We start from the raw sequence: 26763 nt of genomic DNA, 5'->3' as shown, positions 1-26763 counted from the left end.
AAATAAAAGGAATCCAAATAGGCAACGAAGAAGTAAAACTCTCGCTGTTTGCAGATGACATGATCTTATATATAGAAAACCCCAAAGAATCCATAGAAAAACTATTAGAAACAATCAACAACTACAGCAAAGTTGCAGGGTACAAAATCAACATACATAAATCAGTAGCATTTCTATATGCTAACAATGAACTAACAGAAAAATATCTCAAGAACTCAATCCCATTTACGATTGCAACAAAAAGAATAAAATACCTTGGGATAAATTTAACCAAGGAAGTGAAAGATCTATACAATGAAAACTACAAGACCTTCTTGAAAGAAATCAACGACGACATAAAGAGATGGAAAGACATTCCATGCACATGGATTGGAAGAACAAACATAGTTAAAATGTCCATACTACCTAAAGCAATCTACAGATTCAACACTATCCCAATCAGAATTCCAATGTCATTCTTTACAGAAATTGAACAAAGAATCCTAAAATTCATATGGGGCAACAAAACACCCCAAATAGCTAAAGCAATCCTGAGAAAGAAGCACAATGCTGGAGGCATCACAACCCCTGACTTCAAAACATACTGCAAAGCTACAGTAATCAAAAAATCATGGTACTGGTACAAAAGCAGATGTACAGATCAATGGAACAGAAATAAACAGAAATTGAAAGCCCAGAAATAAAACCACACATCTATGGACAGCTAATCTTTGACAAAGGAGCTGACGGCCTACAATGGAGGAAAGAAAGTTTCTTCAACAAATGGTGCTGGGAAAACTGGACAGCCACATGTAAAAGAATGAAAATCAACCATTTTTTTTCACCATTTACTAAAATAAACACAAAATGGATCAAAGACCTAAAGATTAGGCCTGAAACAATAAGTCTTCTAGAAGAGAATATTGGCAGCACACTCTTTGACATCAGCTTCAAAAGAATCTTTTCGGACAGCATAACCCCTCAGATGAGGGAAACAATAGAAAGAATAAACAAATGGGACTTCATCAGACTAAAGAGCTTCTTCAAGGCAAGGGAAAACAGGATTGAAACAAAAAAACAGCCCACTAATTGGGAAAAAATATTCACAAGTTATTTATCCGACAAAGGGTTAATCTCCATAATATACAAAGAACTCACACAACTCAACAATAAAAAATCAAACAACCCAATTACAAAATGGGCAAGGGACATGAACAGACATTTCTCCAAAGAAGGTATATGGATGGCCAATAGACACATGAAAAGATGCTCATCATCACTAATCATCAGGGAAATGCAAATCAGAACTACACTAAGATATCACCTTACACCTGTTAGAATGCGAAAAATATCCAAAACCAAGAGTGACAAATGTTGGAGAGGCTGTGGAGAAAGGGGAACCCTCATACACTGTTGGTGGGAATGCAAACTGGTGCAGCCACTATGGAAAACAGTATGGAGATTCCTCAAAAAGTTAAGAATAGAAATACCCTATGACCCAGCCATCCCACTACTGGGTATCTATCCTAAGAACCTGAAATCAGCAATTCCAAAAGTTCCATGCACCCCTATGTTCATAGCAGCATTATTCACAATAGCCAAGTCATGGAACCAACCTAAGGGCCCAGCAACTGATGATTGGATAAAGAAGATGTGGCATATATATATACAATGGAATACTACTCAGCCATAAAATAGGACAAAGTTGTCCCATTCACAACAACATGGATAGATCTTGATGGTATTATGTTGAATGAAATAAGCCAGACAGAGAAAGACGAACTCTGTATGACTCCACTCATAGGTGGTAGTTAACATATGGACAAAGAGAACTGATCGGTGGTTGCCAGGGGAAAGGGGGGTGGGGGGAGGGCACTAGGGGTGAAGTGGTGTACCTACAACATGACTAATAATGATGTACAACTGTAATTTCACAAGGATGTTAACTTTTATAACCTTAATGAAAAAAGAAAAGGAAAAAAAAAATAGTCCTGTGAGGAAACAATATAATCGACTTCAGGTATGAGCTGAATAAAGGCATAGGCATCATAGTATCTAGAGAAATAGACTGTATAATCTTCAGGCAATCATTCCTAAATATTATTTTCTCTTAAACCACCTTTTGATATCGGGTGGTAGAGAGTTTAATATTACATGCTTTGACAAAAATCTAGAGTGCAAGTCATCTATATTGGTAGCTAAATATTGTAAGGTAAGTTTGTCAGTGAGCCAAACTTGATACTGTACTATCAAAAGTGAGGAAAGCATCAAAGTCACATTTCCAAATGCATAAAGCTGCCACAATACTCTCTGGGTCAAATTGAGGGATCACCTGCTGGGCATGTCAACATTCTCCTTAGTTATTAATTCTGGGTCCACATAGTTCTTAGGTAGATGATAAATGATTTTTAACAACATAGTCACTACCTGTGTCAGTTGTTTATACAAAATAAAGACTGCAACTTTCAGGATCATTTGAATATTAGTTCACAAAATAGAACAAATAGTATATTTCTCATTCCCTTGATCTTACTAAGTGATTTTTTTTTTCCTTTCTCCTTTTTCTTACTTATGTAGTCTTCTTCATCCCCATTTTCCTCTATTCTCTTCTTTTGGTCAAAGGGCATTTATTAAATGTCAGCGTCTATGTGCCTCCTTATCAAGCTCTATAGAAACAGTCCTTGCCTTTTAGAGTTTGCATTGTGAGACAGACAATGACGATGTCAATAGACACATATAAGGCATACTGACACCACATTGCTTTTAAAGTACAGGCAAGCTGTCCTTTCTTTGAAACTGTTCTCTCTGAAACCCACAGCTTTTCTTCCTTTTACATTTCTGATGTTTTCCTTTTCCGATCAATATTGCCCAACCTCTCCAGAGCCTCTGCTTTGCATGAGATGTCTTCTAGATTTTTTAATCAGTTCAATCAGTGCATCTTATAAACTGAATTATTTTTATGGAATATTTATACATTCATAACCCCTTAGCTGTGCTAGATCTATGGCACAAGCAAAGGCTGCTGCTGCTCCTCCAGGCACAGCCCCATCATCTGAGCCAGATGGTTTATTCTACTCATGCCAAGGTAGGGAAATCTTATTTAATAGTCCTCGGGGGTCTGGGAAATCAGGCAATTTCATCAGAGAAATACTGGATGTGCTGGAGTTCGGGCTGTAAAACAGATTCCTGTCACAATCTACATGAACTGCAGCTGCTCAGCTGCTCTTTTGCATGCACACCAACCCGTCTGCAATTTTATAATGTTGTCCGTTCATTTGGAAAAATATAACTAGCAAGTTCACAAGTATCAACCACAGCAGGAGCTGTGAGTGTGGAGGAGGAACATGTATAGTGTCTCTCATGTGTAAAATGAAAAATAAACCAGTAAATAACTGGTAAATAAACAAACAAAATGCAAAGAAAGTGTGTTTAAGTTTTGAGTTAAAGCATCATGAAGAGAAATTAAAGCAAAGTTTATTATCTTCTACATTGTCATTCTGCTCTTCTCCCAAAGAGTCACGTTACATTAAAATAAGGACCATATGGTAAAATATTCATTATTCCATAACATAGTCATATTATTATTAGAATTTTATCAGTTTACAAATGACAAAAAATCCATTGCAAACTAGTTGAAGAAAACTTATCTATCTGTCTATATATGTAATCTATGTCTATCTATCATCTGTCTATCATGTATCTATCACCATAAGAAAACTAGACAGTATAGCTTCTGGGCAACATCGTTGCCTGAGACCACATTCACTGAGATTGTAATCTGAGCTGTTGCCAAAAGAATGGAGATATGGATGCTGTGGATTAAAACATGTGTCCCCTGTATTGAAGAAATTTGAGAATCTGAATAAAGTATTCCCACTAGTCTGCAGCAGCATGGAATAAAGCATAACGTAACAGCAACTAGCCACTGAGGAACAATGTGCATCTGTGTTCATGGGCTAATTTATATGTGTTCTTATTGTCCTTAAACTCAGAAGGGAATTGCATTCTAGAAGGATACTCAAGTTTCTAGAGAATTGCTGTATTTGACTCTAATTAAAATTTAACCTTTAAGATACTTTCTTTTAAAACATAAAATTTATTCTATAATCCATAGAGATGCAGCATGTACAGTATATTATTAATAAGACTAAAGGAAACTTATGGAAAATGTCTGAATAATCAGCCAAGACTTCAACATAAATGTATGCAAATTTGTCAACCATTGATGCAAAATCTGAGACGTGTCCTCAGGAATTTTCCTTTTTATTATGTTAGTGGTGGAGATCAATTGAAACATGAAATACATGGAGATTTATGGACCCTTATTTCATGTAAGTGCTATCAATTTTCCAAGGCAAAATACATAAGAAGATTCATGCAGATTTGCATTTAATATGTAGAAGTTGGGAGAAATTTGGTTACCCTGAGTCTTTTTTAAGGGGGGAACTTATCAAGAAATATCATAAACTCTAAACTGAGTTATGAAAAGATTTCTGGCTTTTGGTGTATTTAGGGCGACCATATTCCAGTTTGCCAAAAATGGACTCAGTTTATACCCATTGGCCTGGCATCACATCCTGTCCTGTTCCGAACCGTCTCAGCGTTGTTTGGGGCTTTGTTTGTAATAAAACTTGGTTAATAGTTACATTAAACTAAGCATAAGATTAGCTTGTTTGACCCTCAATTTTCACTGTTGCGACCATGATTTCCATTAATACTCTGGGAGATGCTCCTGCAATGCACAGCATTCTCTGATATAAAATCTGAAACAATCAGTGATAATCAACATTTCTCTCCCCAACTCTTTTCAGAAAAAACATGGTTAACATCTCCCAATCAAAACAAGCTTGCAAGTGCTCTGTATTATAAGGAAATGTCCTTCCACACTCCAGGACAGCAACAGCTTATTCCTTCCAGTCCTCCACTTTGCTGCCCCTGGTGGCCACTTGGTGCAACAGCTTGTTGTACGTAGGGCCACTTCAGTGGCCTAAGCGCCCGGCCTCCAGGTCCCTACTTAACAGGATAAGAGCTAAACATTGGAATATGTGGGATATATGTGTAGGAAATAGAGGCTGAGCAGTCGTTCCACAGGGAATATAAATGCTCTTGCTAGAGTGAATTTTAAAATAAATAACTTGCATCTAAACCTATTTATTTATGTATTTCATTGTTTTATAAAATTTTTCAATACACTTTTCTGGCATGAATGGGCTCAAAGAAACAAAGTATATATTTAATTTAAGAATTAATTTCTGCCCTACTATCTCATGCTCAAAAGAAATTTGAAGATGAATGTGTAACTTGCATAAGACGTTTGTCAACAGTTGCTATCCTCTATGGGGTTCCTGACCTTAAGAAAACCAGGAAACACAAATTTGCTGCAGTAGGGTCAACATCTACTTTAAAAGTCAATAGTTTTTAAAAAAACTGTGCCCATTGATGATGGTTTGATGCTTGAAGCTGTAAAATTCATTCTGAAAGATGACTTTTCATTTGGATCAAATGACTATTCTTCTAAATTAATTTCACTTACTTTTATATTAGAGTACTATTTACGTACAATAAAATTCACCCAGAAGCCAAACTTGCAACTTAACTAAGTTTTTATCCCTAATTTTTTTTACACACATGAAAAAGTGAAATAAGTGTCAGCTGTCAATGTGTTGGCTACATTAGCACCTGAAAACCTTCATGAACAGTGAGATGAGGCCTAGTTTTACGTGGCATCAGAAGTTTCAAAGAGCAAAATGAATTAATTCTGGTAATGGTTCATTTTTTTCCCTGCCAATTGATGGAATCAATGTAAAACTTTTGGGTATTCTTTCTGTTTAAAAGGTGAAACATCCGACATTACTATTAATACTTTTAAAAATTCATTTAAAAAGTTCTTCACTGAAAATAAATGTATTTGTTTATGGCATGAAAATACAAATACCATGTTCAGTAGAATATATCACAGGGATATAAAACTGTCCTACTAATTTAAGAAAGCTAAGCAACATAATTGTACTTGGAATTGCCTTTGGTGCAAGCATCTAAAAAATTGATATTCCACCAATCAGATAAAAGCTATAGTTGTCAAAATTTACAATAGTTCATATTTTAGTTTTATTTTGTTAAACATAAATTTTAATCAAAATGTTCAACAAATGGATCACTAAAATCTTCAGTTTTGGAACTTTGGTGAATTAAAAGTCTTGCAAACTGGAAGGCATTGAAATTTATTTCCATAAAAGCACAGGAGAAAAAAATGTATTAAATTGTGCTAGTAAGTGGAGTATAAAACTTAATTCTGAAAGTCTATAATATTAATTGCAATATCTTGTGGGATAAATTTTTTGATGGAGCTTATATTTTTTAATTGGATAAATTTATATTCTTTGCTAATCTAGGATTAGATTTCAGAATAACTAGACGAACGCCTTTTGCCTCAGTGGATACTTATGTATTGCACTCACTGGCAAATACCTGGAATACAACTCGTCCATGTCACCAATTAAAAGAGGAATAGTTACGGTAAGGTAACATCTTGAGAAAATTGATGAGAGATATAAGGACAAAATTCTGAAGAGAAGAATTCTCCGGCTCTATTCAGAGGGAGAGCAGATATGTGGAATCTTTTCATTTTTATGTTTTTAATTTGAAAGATGGGCATGAGGATACTTGAAGCATCAGGATCAGAGAATTAAAAACACTGAGTTTAACTTGAGCAAATCTCTACATTTGTAATGCATCTAATTTATTAAAAGTAGTCCTCCAAGTAATTTACTGACCCACAGCTATGTGTGAAAATGTGGAAATCACCCAGCCTAATTTTTAAAGCTAGGAATCAGGTTGAGTGCTCATTTTCAAAATGTCATGGTTGAGCTAGATTTCCCACTCAGTCGCAGTGAAATTTCTTCTTGTATATATTTCTCCTTCAGGTGTCAGAACTTTATAGGCATGAGAGAAATGTTTAAAGAGGAAAGTGTGATGGCGATGCTAGAGTATTAATACCCATCTCCATAATGTATTACAGTTTATTTCTGATTCTGAAGGAAGTTAAACAATTTTAAAGAAAACTACATTTTAGACTTACCCTGATATTCATTCATGCATTCAACAAATGTTTACTGAGTTTTATCACATGCTAAAAAGTGTTCATATCTCTCGTAGTATAAAGAGACTGTTATCTATATCTATTAGTTCTCATAATAGTCCATAATAATTATAAACTGAATCTCACTGAGGTGACAGAGACCCTATTTAGCTTTGAGTTACTGATGTTGTGTTAATATTTTGCGTAGTTTCTTTAGAAAAGTCTGGCAAAGGATTTGTGTTCTGAAGACACAGCTGTGAGGCCATTGAGTAGGAGAAGGTGGACCATAGTGGAAGTGATTTGAGTGCTGTAAGGTTTCCACTATTAGAAACCCCTGTGTTTGGATTCTAAAAGCATTTCAACATTGAACATATTCTTTTTATGATGCCGATGTATCTGCAAAAGGGCATGAGACTATAAAGACCAAGGAGGTGCAAATGGGCTGGTGTTTTACTCTTTGGATCCCTTTGTCATCTTATCAATGATGACTACATGATGGGAGAGACTTTTCTTTTTAAAGATAATGCTGAACCTGAAAATTGTCCTCTTCCTGTTGAAGTCATTGTGTGTATATAATTGCTCATATTGGGACTATAAATGGCACAAAGAGGGTCCATTTCCTGTTAATTCTTAGGAGTAATGAATACTTTGGAGGGTAGACAGCAGCAGAGAATATTATTCTTAAAACAAAGTATTTTGTGGTATCTGTGTGCAAACAGGGAAGAATACCTTATGAATTTAGAAACAATGTTGGCTCTAAACTTAAAGTCTTAAACATAAGCAATTATGAACACACCGAGAGTTTTCAGATGTTAGTTAATGGAGGTTATGGGAAAATCAGTAAATGACGTAGAAATAAGAGGATACAACAAGAGGTAGTGACAGATAAGATCAAAACCAAGGAAGAGATATTTCTTTATGGAGACACTTCCTTTAGTCTCATTAGGTGTAGTGAAGAAGGTAACACTAGAATCATATTTTATTTGATCTGTCCCCTGGTGTGTATATATGTATCTATGTAGGGATGTCTCTATCTTTTTGTCAACCCGAGGTATAATTTCTGTTCCCACTTAAAGTGTACAATTTAAAGAGTTTTGACAAATGCATACCACTGTGATGTCATCACTTCAATGAAACTACAAAACATATTTATCACCCTCAAGATGTCCTCTAACCATGGCCTCAGAGAAATGCTGATTTCCTTTGTGTCATTATAGATTAATTTGAACTTTCTGGGTTATGTATTTATATATCTATATCTATATCTGGCTATCTATTTATCTATTTCCGTATATATATATAGGTAGAATCATACAGTATGTTCTCTTTGGGTATGGCTTCTTTCACTCTGCACAGTGACTTTGAGATGCATTCATTTTGCTTCATGTACCAGTAGTTTCTGGTTGTTGTCTGGTATTTATTGCATTGATGTATCTTATACACTATTTATCCATTCACCTATTGTTGGACATTTGGGCTTTTTACTGTTTTTTGGATACCTTGAATAAAACAGCTTTGAACATTCATGTACAAGTCTTTGTGTGGACATGTGGCAAACGACCCAATAAAAATGAGCAAAAGGTTTGAGCAGACACTTCACAGGAGGAGATATATGAATGACCAATACGCACAAGAAAAGACGTGCAATATAATTTGTTACTAGGAGAATGCAAGTAAAAACTTCAGTCAGGTATCAATACATACCAATTGGAATAGCTAACATTTTAAATGACTGAAAATACCAAGTTCTGGCAAAACGTAGTAGTGCTGGAATGCTCATAAACTGCTGGTGAGAATGTAAAATTATGCAACCACTTGGAAACTTGTTTGAGAGTTTCTAAAATAATTGAAAATACATTTATCATACAACTCAGCTGTATCTCACCCAGGAATTTACTTAAGAGAAATGGAATCTTCTTTTAAAAGCAGCACATTGAGCAGAAATCTGAGCTCTGTTATTCTGACTGTGTGACCTTGGCAGGTTGGTTAACCATCCTGAGTTTCAATTTCTTCATTGTTAAAAACAGAAATAAAAATAAATTAGGAATAAATAAGATATATTCACAAAGGGCCTTCCTTGCACAACACTTAAAATATACCAATACTCAGTAAATACTAGTTACTTTCCTTCATATTTTAATTATTTATTTGACTCTCAAACATCTAACCCACAGTGTGAATTCATTCTTTCTAAATTATTTTATTCAGTTATCTAAAATTTAAACCTCTTAAAGTATTATTAAGTGGAAAAATCTGAGCCGAGTGGATCTAACCGTGGGAAACCATGGGAAACAGTAAAGATTCTGTAGGACCAGGTAAGATCTTCATCATGCAGAACCTTGTACAGCTACTGTCCCATGGAAATAAGACACAGAGTAGGTCCAGGGAGAAGACAAGGACACCAGCAGGCAATGGAGAGTCACCTACCTCATGATCCTTCCTGATTGACTCTCTCGTGACCTATGTTAAACACAAATTTGGAGACAATTGGAATACATTCTCTGTTTTATTTATATTACCCATTTCTCAAAATTCATATAACTCTATCCAGACAGTGGTAAATATATCAGTAATTGTTTATTTAACCACTGGATATTTATTGAGTAATGAGAGAGTACTTGCAAGACCAAGCAGTAGGAACAGTTGCTGGTTGCTGCAGGACCTCACTTTGACCTCAAGGAAACAGGTCATGAGCATGTCAAACACATTATTAACCAAGAACAGAGTGTTCTAGAGGTTGAGAGTTCAAAGCAGTCTTTTTTTTCTAGAGTGTTTGGGGAAGATATCAATGAAAAGGAGGTGTAGGAAGAAGCAGTTGGGCATTTCAGACATGTGTGTTTAAGAGTGGTTTTATGAGCCAGGGTGGGAGGCAGTAAGTAGTGTTTTAAGTCAAGCTAAGACAAAATAGAGCAGCCTGGCTGAGGTGGAGGCTTTACACAATTGAGACGTGTGGAATAAGTGTGGCAAGATAAGCAGTGGCCAGAGGGTTCAGGGGATAGCATTTATGCTTCAGTTATAAAGGGCTATTGAACGTTTTACTTGTTGCTGCAGCATGATCAAAGATGTGTTTAAGAAAGAGTAAATCTGTAGGTAGGTTAAGATAGACTGAGCATCTAGAGGTAGCACAGACACCAGGAGAATATTTAGATGAGTTTTGTGATAATCTAGGATCAATGCTAATCTTTTAACTCAATACTTTTCACTCTATTCCTCTTCTGTGGCCTTTTGTAGTCCTAGCTTTGGAATAATCCTTATTCCCCTGACTTTGCGATGAACTTGGCCTACTGTGCAAAAGCTGAATTATCAGAAATGTGAGTTCAGACTTAGAGGCTAAGTCTGAATATCACAAAATTAAGGACATGTTGTGCTTTCTGGAAGGAATGAAATGTGTAAATACAGAGAATTATCAACAGCTGTCATTTTAGAAGAAAGATCTTTCTCTTTGTGTGGTGTGTCCCCTGAGGAACAATTGAAGGTCATGTTGTTAAAAGTGCTAATATATTATAATATTTGTGTCAGCTAATTAAATCTGTCATATCAAACATCTATTTAGCCTGACACTCTCTCTTATTCTCTGTTTCTATTCAGTAAATCAACCAAAAAACATAAATAAATAAATAATAATAAATACCCTCAACCCTCAGGGTCAAATAACCCTTTGTGTGTTTCATTTCACATGTTAATTTGAAGTGAAGCATTTATTGGACTACTTTATATATGCAGCTGTTTTTTTTGGCGGGGGGAGGGGGGGCGGGGAGATGAGGAAGATTGGCCCTGAGCTAATACCTGTTGCCAATCTTCCTCTTTTTGCTTGAGGAAGATTGTCACTGAGCTAACATCTGTGGCAATCTTCCTCCATTTAGTATGTGGGGCACTGTCACAACATGGCTTGATGAGCAATGTGTAGGTCCACGCCTGGGATCCAAACCCACAAACCCTGGGCAACCAAAGCACAGCATGTGAACTTAGCCACAACACCCCTGGGCTGGACCCTATACACAGCTGTTTTAACTTAAATAAGTCATCAGGGAAGATAATTTAAATGTAATGTCTTCATTCTCTATTTGTTTTACCAACTGGATTATTCCTGAGAATTATCTGGTTTCTCAAGCATCTCATATAATTATAAACATTAAAGAAAACAAAGTGAGGAGAGACTTTTCTTTTAAAAAAAACTGTTACAGAGATGAAACTTGTTCTTCAGACTAGCTATCCAATTTAAGGTTTTGTGCTCATAATTTGTGCTTCAGCAATTGAGAATTTCCAAATAGTTACCTCAGAATGAACTTCAGGAAATACTGGCCTGTCTGAGAGGTCACACCTACAAAGGATAGTCACATCCTGAGGTTGCTAAGCACATGTCTACAAAGTCTTATTCAGCACTACTTTGATGTTAACCTTCTGCTTTACCAATTTATCTCAAAGAAAGTTTTACTACCACCACTATCAAAACAGTGTCCTAGAAAATAAACTCATAAACTACGTGCTCCCTCCATTCGAGGTCCCTAAGTCTTTAACAGTAAGTTCTGTGGTCGTCTACTCTAATGAAGTGGCTTTTCCACATAACCTTTGCTAACTTTGTGAGGTTTGAATATTTTTTCATTCATCATCTTTTAGGTGTTCAGCTCTTCCTACCATTTTAAAATTAAGTTATTATTTATTTTTTAAGGAATTCAATTCTGAACCAGAAAACTAAATGAATTGAAATAAAAATCCTCCTATGGGATGAAGCCACAGGTGATGTCTCTATCAACATGATCTCTCAATTCTTCTTCCTCACCCCTTCCTTCCACCGGGTGGCTTCAGTGGAATATTAGGGACAGAAATGCACAGGACAAGAGAGGATTTCCTCCCATCTGCTGCCTAACTACGGGCTATAGTTGACTCAAGTCCTGTTGAGAAAACAGATCTTCTGTGTTTGAGGACTGTTATCATATTAACTTTTGACTAATGCTATCTCCCAAGAGTACCTGAGTGCCATTTAGCAAAAGAGCAGAAATTAAGCAAGAGTTTAAAGAATCCTGGATATAAAACATACATTTCTGGCTCCACACTTTCCCAACTCCAATAGCCCTACAAAAGGACCTACATGCCTATAATCCCCTTGATATTAGATAAGACCATCCTTGAACCAACATATTGGTAAATTTATTCTCCTCACCACCACACAACCCAACTCACTTTCCATGTCCACTCTAATCCCATTGTTTCCCACGTAAACTAGAGGAAGCAATTAGCTGATAATTTGTAAATCTGGTTTGCAGTCAGTGTGAAACTGATCTAAGATTGGTTTATTCAATTTAATGCAACTTTATAGCATTCAGAGGGAAAGAGAGAAGTAAATTGCCTCCAACAGGTCTCACATACTATATATGACTGAGAACACAAACAATATTTATGTTGTAAACATCTTAATGTAGCAGCCTAATGTGTATATTAAAATATTAGAAGATGGAATATACGCTAGTTAATGATTAATTAGTTACTTAAAGTATAAAACTTGGTTCACAATGCTCTTTGTCATAGAGGATTATTACACAATTCTCTTATAGCATAAGAAATCATATTTTTAAAAATTAGTTTTTAAGTTAAAGCAAGTATAACATAAGTAACAAATCATGAGATTACCCATGTTATATTGTGTCCCCAAAGTTGCTTTTTGTTCTTTGTTTTGACTCATGCTTTCAATTCCACCAATTGCAATTCCAATTCCCCATTAGAAAGAGCGTAAAAACCATACAAAGAACTTACAGAGTCATAAAACAGGAGGTTTCAAAAATAATTTAATAAAATGACAAAATCTCCATGTTTAATAAGTAGACAACTATATGAACAGTACAATCATATACACATGTTAAATATATCTATAGAAAAACCCTCATATTGGGGCCAGTCCCATGCCTAGTGGTTAAGTTTAGCATGTTCCGCCTCAGCGGCTCAGGTGCAGTTCCCAGGCACGGACCTACACCATTCGGTGGGCACTTGGTGGCCATGCTGTGGTAGTAACATACAAAATAGAGGAAGATTGGCACAGATGTTAGCTCAGGGCAAATCTTCCTCAGCAAAAAGATAAATAAACAAAAATAAATTTTAAAAAACCCTATAAAGTCATACATCAAAATATTAAAAATGGTTATTTCTGAGCTGAGAGAGATTGGTTAATTTGGTTTTCTATTTTTCAAACTTTTACATTCTCCCAATTTTTTCACTGAGCAGTTGCTAATTTACTATAAAGAAAATTATATCTTAATTTTAAAGGAAACCATGAATGTAACTTGCACAGCTCACAATCTCACACTTAGTAGGTATTCAAAAAACATCAAATCCCTTCCTTACTCAGACCACATCAAAGAAATGGGCAAAGATTCATTTTGTTATCTATAAAAATGTATTCAAATTGTCCAGAAAGCAACTGTACTCGAATGTCTTACAGCTGTGGCTAAGAAGAGCAGCATAAAACTTAGAGACAGGGGTTAGCCCTGGGCATGAAGAGCCTTCGCAGGAGAGAGTTAAAATGACTCATTGATGCACTGGGGTGTAATTAAGCAAGTGAAGCATGAGGGTGATATCATCAAAAATTGTTCTAACGGTGGGGAAGCGATTATGGAAACTATTTCAATGGTCAAGTTCGCTCATAATGAACACATGAATAAGAAACTGTGCATTAGCCACTGAAAGCAAAGTGTTATCTGGACCATATTTTTTTCAATAATAACAAGCAAAGTCAATGCTTACTCCAATTTTCTTTTTGGAGAAAAAGTGAAAGGTCAAGGTCTTAAATGACCATAAAACTCAAATAAAATTTTCTGTCAGGAAAATACCATGGTCAAGGCCATATAGACAAGTTGAAAGTAAAAAATTACTAGAGTAATAATTTTGGCTTCACCCAGAACACATAGAGAAGCATAATGCAATTCAAGCAGAAGAATAATTGCATATTTGCCTTCAACTCTCACACACCTCTCTTCTCACACCTCTGACCTTTTGGTCTTTCCTAGTTTCTGTTTTCTCATGGCCCATCTCACTAATAAAGTTATGGAATGCAATAACCAGAGATAATATCTTCAGCATAATATCACTCCATTTATTCATGAGTTATTTATTTATTCAATATATATATATATATTGGGTTTCCTTCCAAAAAAAAGTGGGGAGTGCCTAATAACTGCTAGGTGGTGTTATAATTGATGTAGATATGATAGGTAATTAAGCTAAAATTGTTCCACGTTTTGACAACTAGTATTCTAAAAGAGGGGAGAGGGGCCAGCTCCGTGGCCGAGTGGTTAAGCTCGCCCGTTTGGATCCTGGGCATGGACATGGCACTGCTCATCAGGCCACGTTGAGGCAGCGTCCCACATCTCACAACTAGAAGGACCTGCAACTAAGATATACAACTATGTACCGGGGGGGGGGGGGGGGGGCGGGGGGCGGGGTTGGGAAATAAAGCAGAAAAAAAAAAAGATTGGCAACAGTTAGCCCAGGTGCCAATCCTTAAAAAAAAAATAAAGAAATTAAAATAAAATAAAAGAGGGGAGATAGACAATAAATAAGTAACACAATTGGGCTGGGATGTGCTGGTGCACAATTAACTGGCACTGGGAGAAGGATGCGTAAGGAAATGCACAGCTTCCCCTGTAGGGGCACGTGGTAGTGCTTGCTTCCCCTGTGGGACTCAGTGCTGCTGCTGGGGTGTTTGGTTTGGTTTATTCCTTTGACTTTAGGCCAGGCTTCTGGGTAATCATGTCATTTTTCTCTCAGCTGCCTCCGTCTCCCCTCAGTCCTCATTGGCTGTGGACCCCGAGCCTCTCTCCCTGTTCTCTCTCACACTGAGAGACCTGGAGGGTCTACCCCTGCCTCTGCTGTCAGCTGATCTTGTCATTCCATTGATGGACGGATGGTCTCAACCAGTTGAGTTTTTCATACAGATGCTGAGAGTGGCACAGTCAGGCTAAACCTCAGGGCCTTCTCGATCAGGCTAGACTGGCAAGTTTAGTTTGCTTTGTCTTAGGTTGGATGTGGATATTGAGGGAGAAAATGTCAGAGAACTCAGCTATCCTATCTGCTATTTGAAAACCAGGAGGCTTAACATAATAAAGCTAAAATTTCTCCTGAGATAAGCCATAAACTTAAGGGGATCTCAAATAAAAACAAGAGATTTTTGAACTACAAAACTGGAATCTAAAGTTCCTGTGAAGAAGTAAGCAAGCAAGGTGTCCATAAAATTTCTGAAATTGAAGCACAATGTTGAAAGACTAGCTCTACTGTAATACATCTTATAAAATTATAGTGCTTTTTAAAGCCCTGTAATGTTGATGTGTAAACTGACACATTATTGTATGAGACCATTTTTAAATATACCCAAGGACATTTAGAAACTTAATGAGTTATAAAGCTGGAGTTTCATTTTTGTAATAAATGCTATTTCAATAATTGTGCAGACCCATGGAAAACAAATAAATTTGAATCCTAGCTCATACTTTTACTCCAGGGAGAATCCCATATGGATCAAATATTTAAATGTAAAAATAAAAACCACAAAAATCCTAGAAGAAACCATAAAAGAAAAATTTTTTTAAAAAATATCTCAAAATGGAGAAACACTTTTCTCAGCATGGCACAAAATGCAGAATCTATAAAAGAAAAAAAATTAAAACAAAGATATGTTTTAATTTTCACAACCGAATCTATATAGGCATAGTCAAAAGAGATAATTATTTGAAAAATATTTGCAACTCATATCATACAGGACTAAGATCCTATCAATGAAAAGTTTTTCTAACTAGAAGAAGAGACATTTGGCAAACCAAAAGCAAATAATGAGCCAGTATGGACAGACGTCTTCACAGAAAATTAATTATAAAAGTTTCATCTTATAGAATATGTGCAAAATCACTTTTTAAAAAGTCATGCACATTAAAATTAGTTACCTTTTTTTTTGGTGAGGAAGATTGTCCCTGAGCTAACATCTCTCCCAGTCTTCCTCTATTTTGCATGTGTGACACCGCCAAAGTATGGCTTGAGGAGCAGTGTGTAAGTCCACGCCCAGGATCCAAACCCACAAACCGCTGGCAGCTGACTTGAAGTGTGTGAACTTAACCACTACGCCATGGGGTTGGCCTCACTTTTCACTTTCTTTACTGGTTAAAAGTAAAACATATTGATCAACATCAGGGAAATGCAAGTCAAAACTACACTAAGATATCACCTTACACCCATTAGGATGGGTAAAATAACCAAAACAAAAAATAGCAAATGTTGGAGAAGTTGTGGAGAAAAGGAACCCTCATACATTGCTGGTGGGAATGCAAATTGATGCAGCCACTATGGAAAACAGTATGAAGGTTTCTCAAAAAATTAAAAATAGAAATACCCTATGACCCAGTCATCCCACTGCTGGGTATCTATCCAAAGAACTTGAAATCAGAAATTCAAAAAGACCCACGCACCCCTATGTTCATTGCAGCAATATTCACAATAGCAAAGACAAGGAAGCAACCTAAGTGCCCATCAACTGATGATCGGATAAAGAAAATATGGTATATAAACAATGGTATACTACTCAGCCACAGAAAAAGGATAAAATCGTCCCATTAACAACAACACTGATGGACCTTGAGGGTATTCTGTTAAGTGAAATAAGCCAGATAGAGAAAGACAATCTGTGTATGACTCCACTCATATGTGGAAGTTTAACACATGGACAGAGAACAGATTAGTGGTTACCAGAGGAAATGGAGGTGGGGGGTGGGCACAAAGGGTGAAGTGGTGACCCTATAATATGACTGACAAATAATAAGGTACAACTGAAATTTCACAAGGTTGTGAACTATCATAATCTCAATAAAAAGTAAAAAAAAAGGAAAACGTTGATCAGGATATGGGGAATTAGAAACTCATATTGCACAAAATTTAACCAACTGAGTTACATAAGTTCTCCTGAATTCTGCTTAGTCCTGGCACAGTGTCCTAAAATGCCCTGTACTAGTTTTTTACTTATTTGAGCATTCTCTTACCCTTCTTGACCACTCTTTTTCATATTTAACCTCTCTTTCCTCTGAACTCTTTAAGAAACTTGGATACCATTGTCTATTTTTAATTATATATGAAATTGTCAAACTATACTGTAGGCATCATGAGCTTTGTTCCATATCTTATTTTTTTTAGTAAACCTAGTGGCTGAACTTTCTATGTGTCAGTAGTAAAAATATCTGGAATGATATTACACTTAATAGTTTTCACAGATTTCAAATGATTTCTCATTTAGTAATACAATAACCCCCAGGGCTGTGTATCACTATTTAGTCTATTCTACTAATGAAGAATTGAATCAGTTTATGATGATATATTGACCAGGCAGAGCCTATAGTGCAAGAGTTTTGCAGTCAGAGGACCTAGATACGTAGATACGTAGATAGATAGATAGATAGATAGATAGATCGATCAATGGATAGATAGATAGATAGGTAGATAGATAGATAGATAGATTGATCAATGGATAGATAGACAGGTGGATGGATGGATGGATGGATGGATGGTTAGGTAGATAGATAGATAGATAGAGATCAAGAGATAGAGAGAGAGAGAGAGAGAGAGAAAGAAAGAGAAATAGAGAAATAAATCAATCCTGGCTCTTTCACTTATTGTTAATGTGAGATTTAGTAATTTAGTCAACTTCTTTCTTTTCTTTATTGAGGTAACATTGGTTTATAACATTATATAAATTTCAGGTGGGCATCATTATATTTCAATTTCTGTGTAGACTACATCATGTTCACCATTCGAAGACTGATTACCATTCATCACCATACTATATGCCTCATGCCTCCTTTCACCCTCCTGCTGCCCTGCTTCCCTTTAGTTAATTTTTAAGCTGGTTTTCTTATCTACAAAATGGAAATGACAGTAATACCTACCCGAGGATTTCTGAAAACAATTAACAAGAAAAAGAAAATAAAGCATTTGGCACATGACTGGTCACATAAAAAGTGCTCAGTTACTATGACTATTAGTATTTTTCAATACCACAGCTTTTGTTAACTGTAGATTTATGTTTCTTTACAATGCGTCATTCTGATTCAGCCCTGTTGTAGGTAACTCAAAATGCTGATGGTGGATCATTTTTGGCAATAGATTGATGGCAAATTCAATAATTGAAATATATTTAGTGCTTTACCAATGCAATTTTCTCATATATATATTTCAATCAAAGAACTGGTAATAATCAGGTAAAATGAGAGTTGGTATTGAATAATTTTATTATTCATTATTACCCTGACATCAGCCCTTCTCATCTGTTCTTGGTTGCGTTGTATGTAGTGCACTTTGTTTGATTGGTGTCTATTCTATTTTTCAAAAGCTTCATCAAAACATTTGTTTGATATCAATATGAATTTCTCTCTAGCTCTTTCTTTTTGTTTTTGTATAGAATTTAATCTTGCTCATCCACACTCAGCTTTATTCTCTGAATTACCAGATCTTCTTGTCAAAAGTTCTAAATCCAATGAAATAATAGATCATCAATTCCTATTGTGAAGAGACTGGATACATGAAGGAGCGTTAATTTAGAAGTCGGTTTCTGTTGTGTGAAAGAGAAAGTTCCTTTATTATTTTTAGCTACTGAGTTATGGTAGATATATGCACAAATGCTGGTAAGAATAATATTAAATGTGGAAATTTGGAAGCAAGGAATTATTTTATTATAATAATCTTTCTAAAAATTCACTAACATGTTCCCTTTTTAATTATGAATAATGAAAACTAAAATTACGCTATTACAACAATAGTTTTAGCAATAATTTAGGTATACTTTATAATCGTAGTAGTAATGTTTTCTATTTTCACAATGATTTCTTCTTAATCTGCAAATGAAAAGTAATAATTTCATGTTCACAATAGTTTATAAACAAGGTAGCTATAAACTCCCATAAGGGAAGAAAAAATAAAAAATAAAATAATTTTTTTAGAATAACATTGATACTTAACTAAGAGATGAATTTTCCATCTTCCATCATAGATTAATTAAATAAAACTCCTTCAGACCAGAAGAAAGTGGAAATCACTACTGAAGGTATGCAAATTAAAATATAGCTTCATAAAAACAACTTTTATAAGCATAAAGGCAACATTTTGGAAATCTAAGGCAAGATGACAGAAACTGGTTCTAAGTTGTTGTCACAGGACAATAGTTATATGCTTAAATTGAATTATCTGAATACACTCATTCCTTCAACAAATACGTTTTTAATATTTACTCTGCCCCAGATTACTGCCCTAAGAGTAAGGATATTGTGTAAAGTGAAGTCTAGATTGGTTAAAATAATTGCCATCATTTATACTTATATATATATACACACATATATATCTTTCTAGTAATACTAATTAAACTATGTTGAGTGCCTAATATAATTCAAGCACTAAGTTGAGAACATTACTTGTATGGAAACTCCTCCTAGCCCTTAGATGGGTAGTATTCCTTTACTGATGTAAGATGACAAAAGTGTGGTTTGGAGAGAGTAAATAATAGGGTCTCTTTTGCCCAGTTAATCAAGGAAGCACTTGCAATTTGAATCCCAACTCAGTTCCATGTGAAATTATATAAATGCCTCCATTTGCAATAGTTAGTATAGAGATGGATAAAGGAAATTATTATTTGTTTGTTGTTGTTTTCTAATGAGATGTGAACCAATGTGCCTCAGCGTAGCAGGGTCCCTGCTTAAGTACCCTATTCAAGTTTCTCTAAGAGCTGAATTTCTCCCAAAGGAGGTAGCTGATTCTAACCCCTACAATCCTCTTACAGTACCTCTTACTCTTACAGTAACTCTCTTTTGTTCTTGAGGCTCTAACTCCATGTTGACCTACTTGTTCTCCAGAGGAAAAGTCTTGAAGGATGTCATTTTCATCCTTAAAAGGTTGTTAGGCAAGTTATATAACCAATTTCCAGGCTCCTTCCTTCTCTGATCTGTGAACTAGAGAATGCCAATTAAATCTGAATCAGATAAACAACAAAAACTTTTTTAATGTAAGTATATCCCACGTATTATAGTAAAAAAACAAAGTCATATCTGAAATTTAAATTTCACTGGGCATACTATATATCACCTGAGAATCTTAGTCCTGTGGAATATGTACAGAAGTGGACAAGCCTATTGGTTATGTTGTCAGATGGAGGCAGTTACTGGGTGGTTAGCTGTAGGAGTTTCTGCTTGCCACCGAATCCTTACTGAAGTTGCAGCCAATGCCCCTTTGGATGACCCTGGAGAACTATCCTGGAGTTGTTCTGCATGACCATATTCAGAATACCACCTATGAAACCAAATGTCTTAGACAAATTGATCATAAGCATATGTGAACATTTTACTAACAAGGAAACCAGAAAGAAGACTAAGTTGTGGCATGATTTAACAAAGGTTTGTGGGGAAAGAACTTAAGCCCCATGAAGCAAATTGTTTGCAGAAGATCTCAAGGATAGGCCCAAAGTGTTGGTTTATATGCAGGATAGAAAGCTACCCTACCTTTCTCATGATATGGATTAACCTTGGTCATGACAACTTGGAGCCATTATCTTGGGATGCCAGGTGTGAATCATTCATCAGAAATAATAAGCAATGAACCTGTGGCTCTTAATCAAATGTAAGCAACAAATAATAGCAATGCATCTGTGGCTGTTGATCAGACATATTCAGCAAGAAAATTTCATTCCCTAACAGTATCAGATAGGGGCTAATTAGCAGAGACGCCAGTTACAAATTTCTTTCTTCCTTTCTTTTCCCCCCAAGCAACATCAGAAAATTCTCAAAGATATTAAAAATTACTTAGTCACATACTCTTGCTTGTTTCTCGGGTTTGAAAAAAGAGTTTAATTTTCAGTAGTGAACAGTAATACAAATTGAAATATTTATTTCTCTAAGAATCCTGGAATTGTACTGAAGTTCTATGATACTGGATGAAGATGAGTAGAAAAATTAAGCCTGGCTCTTACCTCATTTGATGGTACCCATAAGAGACAAAGGACTCAGGTCTTCAGGATGGGACCCACATGGCTGGTTCTTCAGTTTTAATTCCTCCTTATTCCCTCTCTTGAAACAATCTCTGTCCTTTAAGGGCCTGCCTGTCTAGTGTTCTTGCTACGAGTTCCAAGCATCATTTCTCTGAAGAGTCTCAAAACCCTGTCCATTCTTTTTGCTAGAATATTTTATAAATTTTACAATGCTTTCTCCTCTGCATTGTTTTTGTGACTCTTGTTATGATGCAGAGAGGTGAGCTCCATGTCTGAGGATAGTATCAGAGAGAAATGCTGGGGAGAAAAGTATCAATAATGTTTCTAACAGCATCAACAAATATCTAATTCACCTCTTTTCTTTGAACATGAATTGCTCTTTATACCCTGGGTTTCACTTCCAAATAATAGAAGTTTCTGTCAACCAAAGACACCATTTAACAATCAGACTCATGTGAAACAGACTTTCTGAGAGATGCAAGTCCTGAAGATTTTGTTCTAAGCAAGATGCTTACTAGTGGAGACAGAAAGACAAAGAAGTCGGTTAGTTTTCTTCAAGGAACTTCTTTCTATTACTGAGTCAGGGGAAATGGAAACACGTTTTAGCCCTAATCGTGTCATTTTGTTGTAATTGTAAAATGTTTTATTCTTTTTCACAAGGTACGTGTGTAATAAATTATTAACTCAAATTATGTATTAACATGTGTAGGACACTCTGGAATAGAGACAGTAGTAAGTTTAAATAATTCTCTCGTTGAGAAAAACCTGATGGAGGTCGGAAATTAAAAATAAAAATCCAAACTGTATCATCATGATGATATATTTATGATGCAAAAACTGTGTAGTTCTCAGATTTTTCTCACAAGAAATAAAGTTGTTACAGTGTGACAAAGTAATCTTATTTATTTTCTAGTTGAGTTATTACTATGATGTTATACTTACTATAATGTTATACTAAATATTTAAATTTGTAGTTCATATTAATTATAGAACTAGTTTTGCCTTAACACAAGTGGATGCTTTCACTATGTGTTCAGAAAAAGTAAGAATATCAGATTTATTATAGATTTTGATGGAAAAGTGCTATGTCTTTATAGAACATGAGGCTGTACAGCCGAGCAATTAAAAATTTGGATGCTAGTGTTGAATAGTGAAGGTTGATATCTCTGTTCTGTTATTATCTAGACATGTGATCTTTCATACAATACTTACCTTTTCTAAGCCTTTGTTTCTGCCTGCGTAAAATGGGGAAAATAGCAATATTACACAGTAAATTAATACTATACTATAGGATTGCAAGTGAGGATTAAATAAAGCAACATATTAAGTGCTTCTATAGTAGCCCAAATGCAAAGAGCACTGACTATTAAATAATTTTACTCTTGCAGGATAAAATTACCTGTTGTTACTGCTTATATGAAAATACGTTTTTATCTTTATCTTTTTCTAAGTAGTTTAAAAGTATGCATTCTAAAGATTTGCTTCTCAGGCATCAATCCAGCCCCCTAGCTAGAGGGCTCCTTGATTCGCTCAGAACCTAATTTTCAATCAGTCTTAAAGGCCTGTCAGCCTATCCTTTTAACTAATTTCTGGATTTGACTTAGTTCCTTTTCTATCACAAACCCAACACTGTTGTCCATATTTTTCTATGTCTATCAAAACAGTACTATCCATTAGAACTTTCTGTGATGACGGAAAGGGACTTGATCTCTATTGTCCAATATGCGAGCCATCAACCATATGTAGCTATTCAAATTTGAGTTAATTAAATTCAATAAAATAAAAAGTTTAGTTCCTCTGTGATGCTCGCCATATTTCAAGTGCTCAATAGTCATATGTAACTGTTATTTACAACTTTGGATGGCACAGGCACAACTGGCCCAACTATCTCCAGTTTCTCTACACTCAAATCTATTCCAAGAATCGTCCTAGTTTAATATTAATAGTGAGTAATTTTGATTATATTATTCCTATGCTCAAAACCTCTGATTAAAAGCATACTCTTAAACAAATGTAATTGCATGAAAAATATTCACATTAGATAGTAGAAAATATCAATTTATGAAATAATAACAGTCTAAATTTGAAAAGCTGTGGCCTCTGTTTCATTAATATGTTTGTATATCCATACAAAAATGCTCCTATGGTTAAAAATGTTTACCTTTACATTTAGTTAAAAATGATTTACATTTCATTCACAACATTTTCTGCCTTTCCAAGTTCTTCAAATATTTGAAGAGAATTTTGATTTTTTTCTATAGGTCATTTCATCTTCAGATTGTTTCTACTTTTTCTTAGCAGTTGGTTTAGTTTCCACAAACCTCACTGACGTAGATGTTGTCTTTTTAAATGATGGTGTTCAGTAAATGAGCACAGTTTCACTGAGGCGAACTGGAAAATACAAAATGTCATAGAAATTTTCTTTCCTCAAATTTCCTCCTTGAGAGAATACTTTATGTATTTGAAAAACATACTTTGATAAACAATATTGGATGGTGGTGGTGAATGGTGCATATTCAAGTAAAAGAGTTGCTAAATAGTCTACAAAGAAGGATTGTTCCTTATAACCAAAGAGCTAGGATTTTGGTAAGCAATACTGAGTTTTGGTATCAGCGTTAAGCAGGCAGGAATCGGGGACACTACTGTAGGAAAGTTGAATACTCATGAGAGAAGACATTTAAAAAGGGAAGAAGACTGGGGTTATATAGCTGAGAAGGGTAATTGTGAAATAAAAATAACAGCAATAAAGATAGTAATAAAACAAATTATTTATTAATTATACCTTGTAAAGTGAATTTTTAATTATTGGGGAGTTTATTTACATTAGTTTAATGCTGCCTATTCCTTTTCCTCTAAAAGATCAAATCTTTACACAATCATCAGCCACTTCTGTAATGCTCATTTCTGTATTTCATTAAGTGTATTTTGGGGATTAATCTCAAAAATATGTTGACTGGACATGAGGTGAAAACAAAAACAGTTCATATAGTTACAGACACCTCACGGTATTTGATTTAGGATGAAGGACCACCTTTGTGAATAGATCATAGGACTGAATCTATTTGGGGAGTAATTTCTATTACATGATGCAGTAGAGAAGTTTGGTTGTCAAACACCCAGTTTTCCTTCTTCTTTGTAGCACAGACTGATTTTGTTTGGATGTCTTCCACTGCCTCAGAAAAGCTTAAGGCAGGGTAACACCATCTCTGGCTCCAGGGGCAAATCATATTTGGTCTAAGCGAGCTATGGTCTACTTCTCCTTATTATGGTCTAAGGGTGGGAATTTGAGCTGGTTCTGATCTACTCTGGTCTTCTGAGAAAGGATTCCTCTGAGAAGGAGACACTAAAATCTAAGATCGTTTGTTTGTTTGTTGCTATAGATATAGGAACATGCCTGAAATCCCTCCAGTCACCTTTAGCTGAGAACAGGTAGGACAAAGTTCAAACACTGAGGTTGGAGGACAAAGAAAAGAGATAAAAAGGAGAGGAGATCTTGGGAACATCACTGAGTCATTTACCACACCTATCCTGGAGCCAGGTACTTATGAATTTCATGCTACTTAAGATTATAAATTTTCTTTTGGTTTAAGTCAGGTTGAGTTGGGTTTTAAATTACATGTAACTGAAGATTTTTCCTAAAAGATTCTGGTCTCCACTATTTGAAGCTACAGTCACCTAAAACTGCTGTCATTTTATTTTTTGTATGGCTCTTGCTAAGTCACATTTCTGCAACTCTGTTCTGGTGACATGAATTATTTGAATATAAACACATAAAACACTTAATTTAAAACAATGTTCCCATTAAATTTCAACAGAAATGCAGGGCTAGGTGATGGTAAGAGCGTGTACTTCATGGTAAAAAGACTATGTGCCAAACCTAGTTTTATATTTTAAAGGATGAGTGGCTTTAGTCAAGACTTCTAATTTGTGAGAATTTGGAAATCTTCATCTATAAATTGCAAGCACAATAATAATACCTAATTCAAAAGCCCATTAAATTGGTGGAAAGACAATTTATACTTTAAATAGTCTAGCACAGTAGTCTATCCTGGAATGAAATTTCACAACAAATATATCGTAGATCTCTTATCTTCTTTTGCTGATTTGAGCCTAAGTATGCTGAACTATTTTTCTGAATTTCAGTTCTTCCATTTAATATATTTAATCAGTTTTTTAAATTTAAAATTGTATTAGCTTGACTTTTATGATTTTAGACAGTTTATTAAGATTTTGAAAAGCAACAGGTGGGAAAAACTTAGTAACAAACATATGAAGACCTTTAATTATCATGTATCCATCAACTGGCATTCTAATATTTTGCCTTCCAACTAATATTTTCCCATTCTCTTCCAAGGATATCAATGAAAGAACTTTACTGAGGACAAACATTGCTTTGCTGAAATCAACAAAGTTTGCCTATAAAATTTACCTAATTTGCCAGTCTAGCAACTCTATCAAAAAAGAAGTTATTCTTTGTGAGCCTATGATGGCTCCTAATGATCATTGCTTTTTCTCCCAAATGCTCTGAAAACAGCTGTTTAATAACTTCTAGAATTTCACTAAGTCCTTTCATGTTATGCCAAGGGGTTTGAATTTTATCCTATGTACAGGGAAGAAGGTCTGTGGTTTTATAGTTATTTTTTATGTGTCTAATTCTTTCATTAAAAAAAGTTTTTAAAAACTGGATATTATGCTCATTTAGATGTCAATCTAAGCAGAAATGTATAAATCATAGTCTCAAAAATGTTAAATAAATGAGTTAAAAATTAATGAAAATAATTGAAGTATTTTGAGCAGACGAGGTAAATAATTAGGCATTTACTTATGAAAAATTATTTTGAATACAATATTGAGGGTAGATGGAGGATAAACAAGGGTGAGGTTATATTTAGAGAGACCTATTAAGAGTTCATTGTAAATGTTTAGGTAAGAAAAGATGGAGACCTGAATTAAATGATTGTGGGAATCTAAAAGGGAAAATGCAATGAATATTCAGCTAGCTGGATAGCTGGATAGATAGATAGAGAGATAGATAGATAGACAGATAGATAGATAGAAAGATGGATAGATAGATAGATGGATAGATGTGTATGCATATATGCACACATGTGTGTCTACAGCGACATGATTAATTAGATCAAAGAAATGCAGAGGTTTATGGTGACATCCAAGTTTTGGGCCTAGTCATCTCTATTTTTTAGGGTATTCAAATTAATAAAGTCCCCCAAAATGACTAATGGTGTAAGTACAATAGAAATTTATTCCTTGCTCATAAAATGGAATTATGTGGGGCAGCTCTCTTCACACAGTCATTCAGGTCCCTAAACTGACAGAGATTTTCCTAACTTCCAATTTATAATAATCAAGTTTGTCTCATGGTTCTTTCCAGCTGAAAGAAAATTAGAATGAAGGATCATTCATGGGGAATGTCCTGGGGCATGTGCGTAAATAGAACGTATTACTTCTTCTCCCATTCTATCTGTTGTAACTCAGTCCTATGGCCACACCTAAGAGCAAGAGAGGCTGACATCTATTTTAACTGTTTTCCAATAATGAGGAGAAGAATATGAATTTAGGTGAATATCTGTCATTAATATGACCAGAAGAATGGAAGGAAGATTCACCAAAGAAGGTATTTTGGGGCTGAGTTCATTTTGGTGCATGAACTTGAGATACCACTTAAATATTCATATGTAGAGACATCATTAAG

The sequence above is a fragment of the Equus asinus genome, chromosome 11 (genome assembly GCF_041296235.1).
Source record: "Equus asinus isolate D_3611 breed Donkey chromosome 11, EquAss-T2T_v2, whole genome shotgun sequence".
NCBI classification, from domain to species: Eukaryota; Metazoa; Chordata; class Mammalia; order Perissodactyla; family Equidae; genus Equus; species Equus asinus.
Note: the sequence above shows the minus strand (reverse complement) of the source record.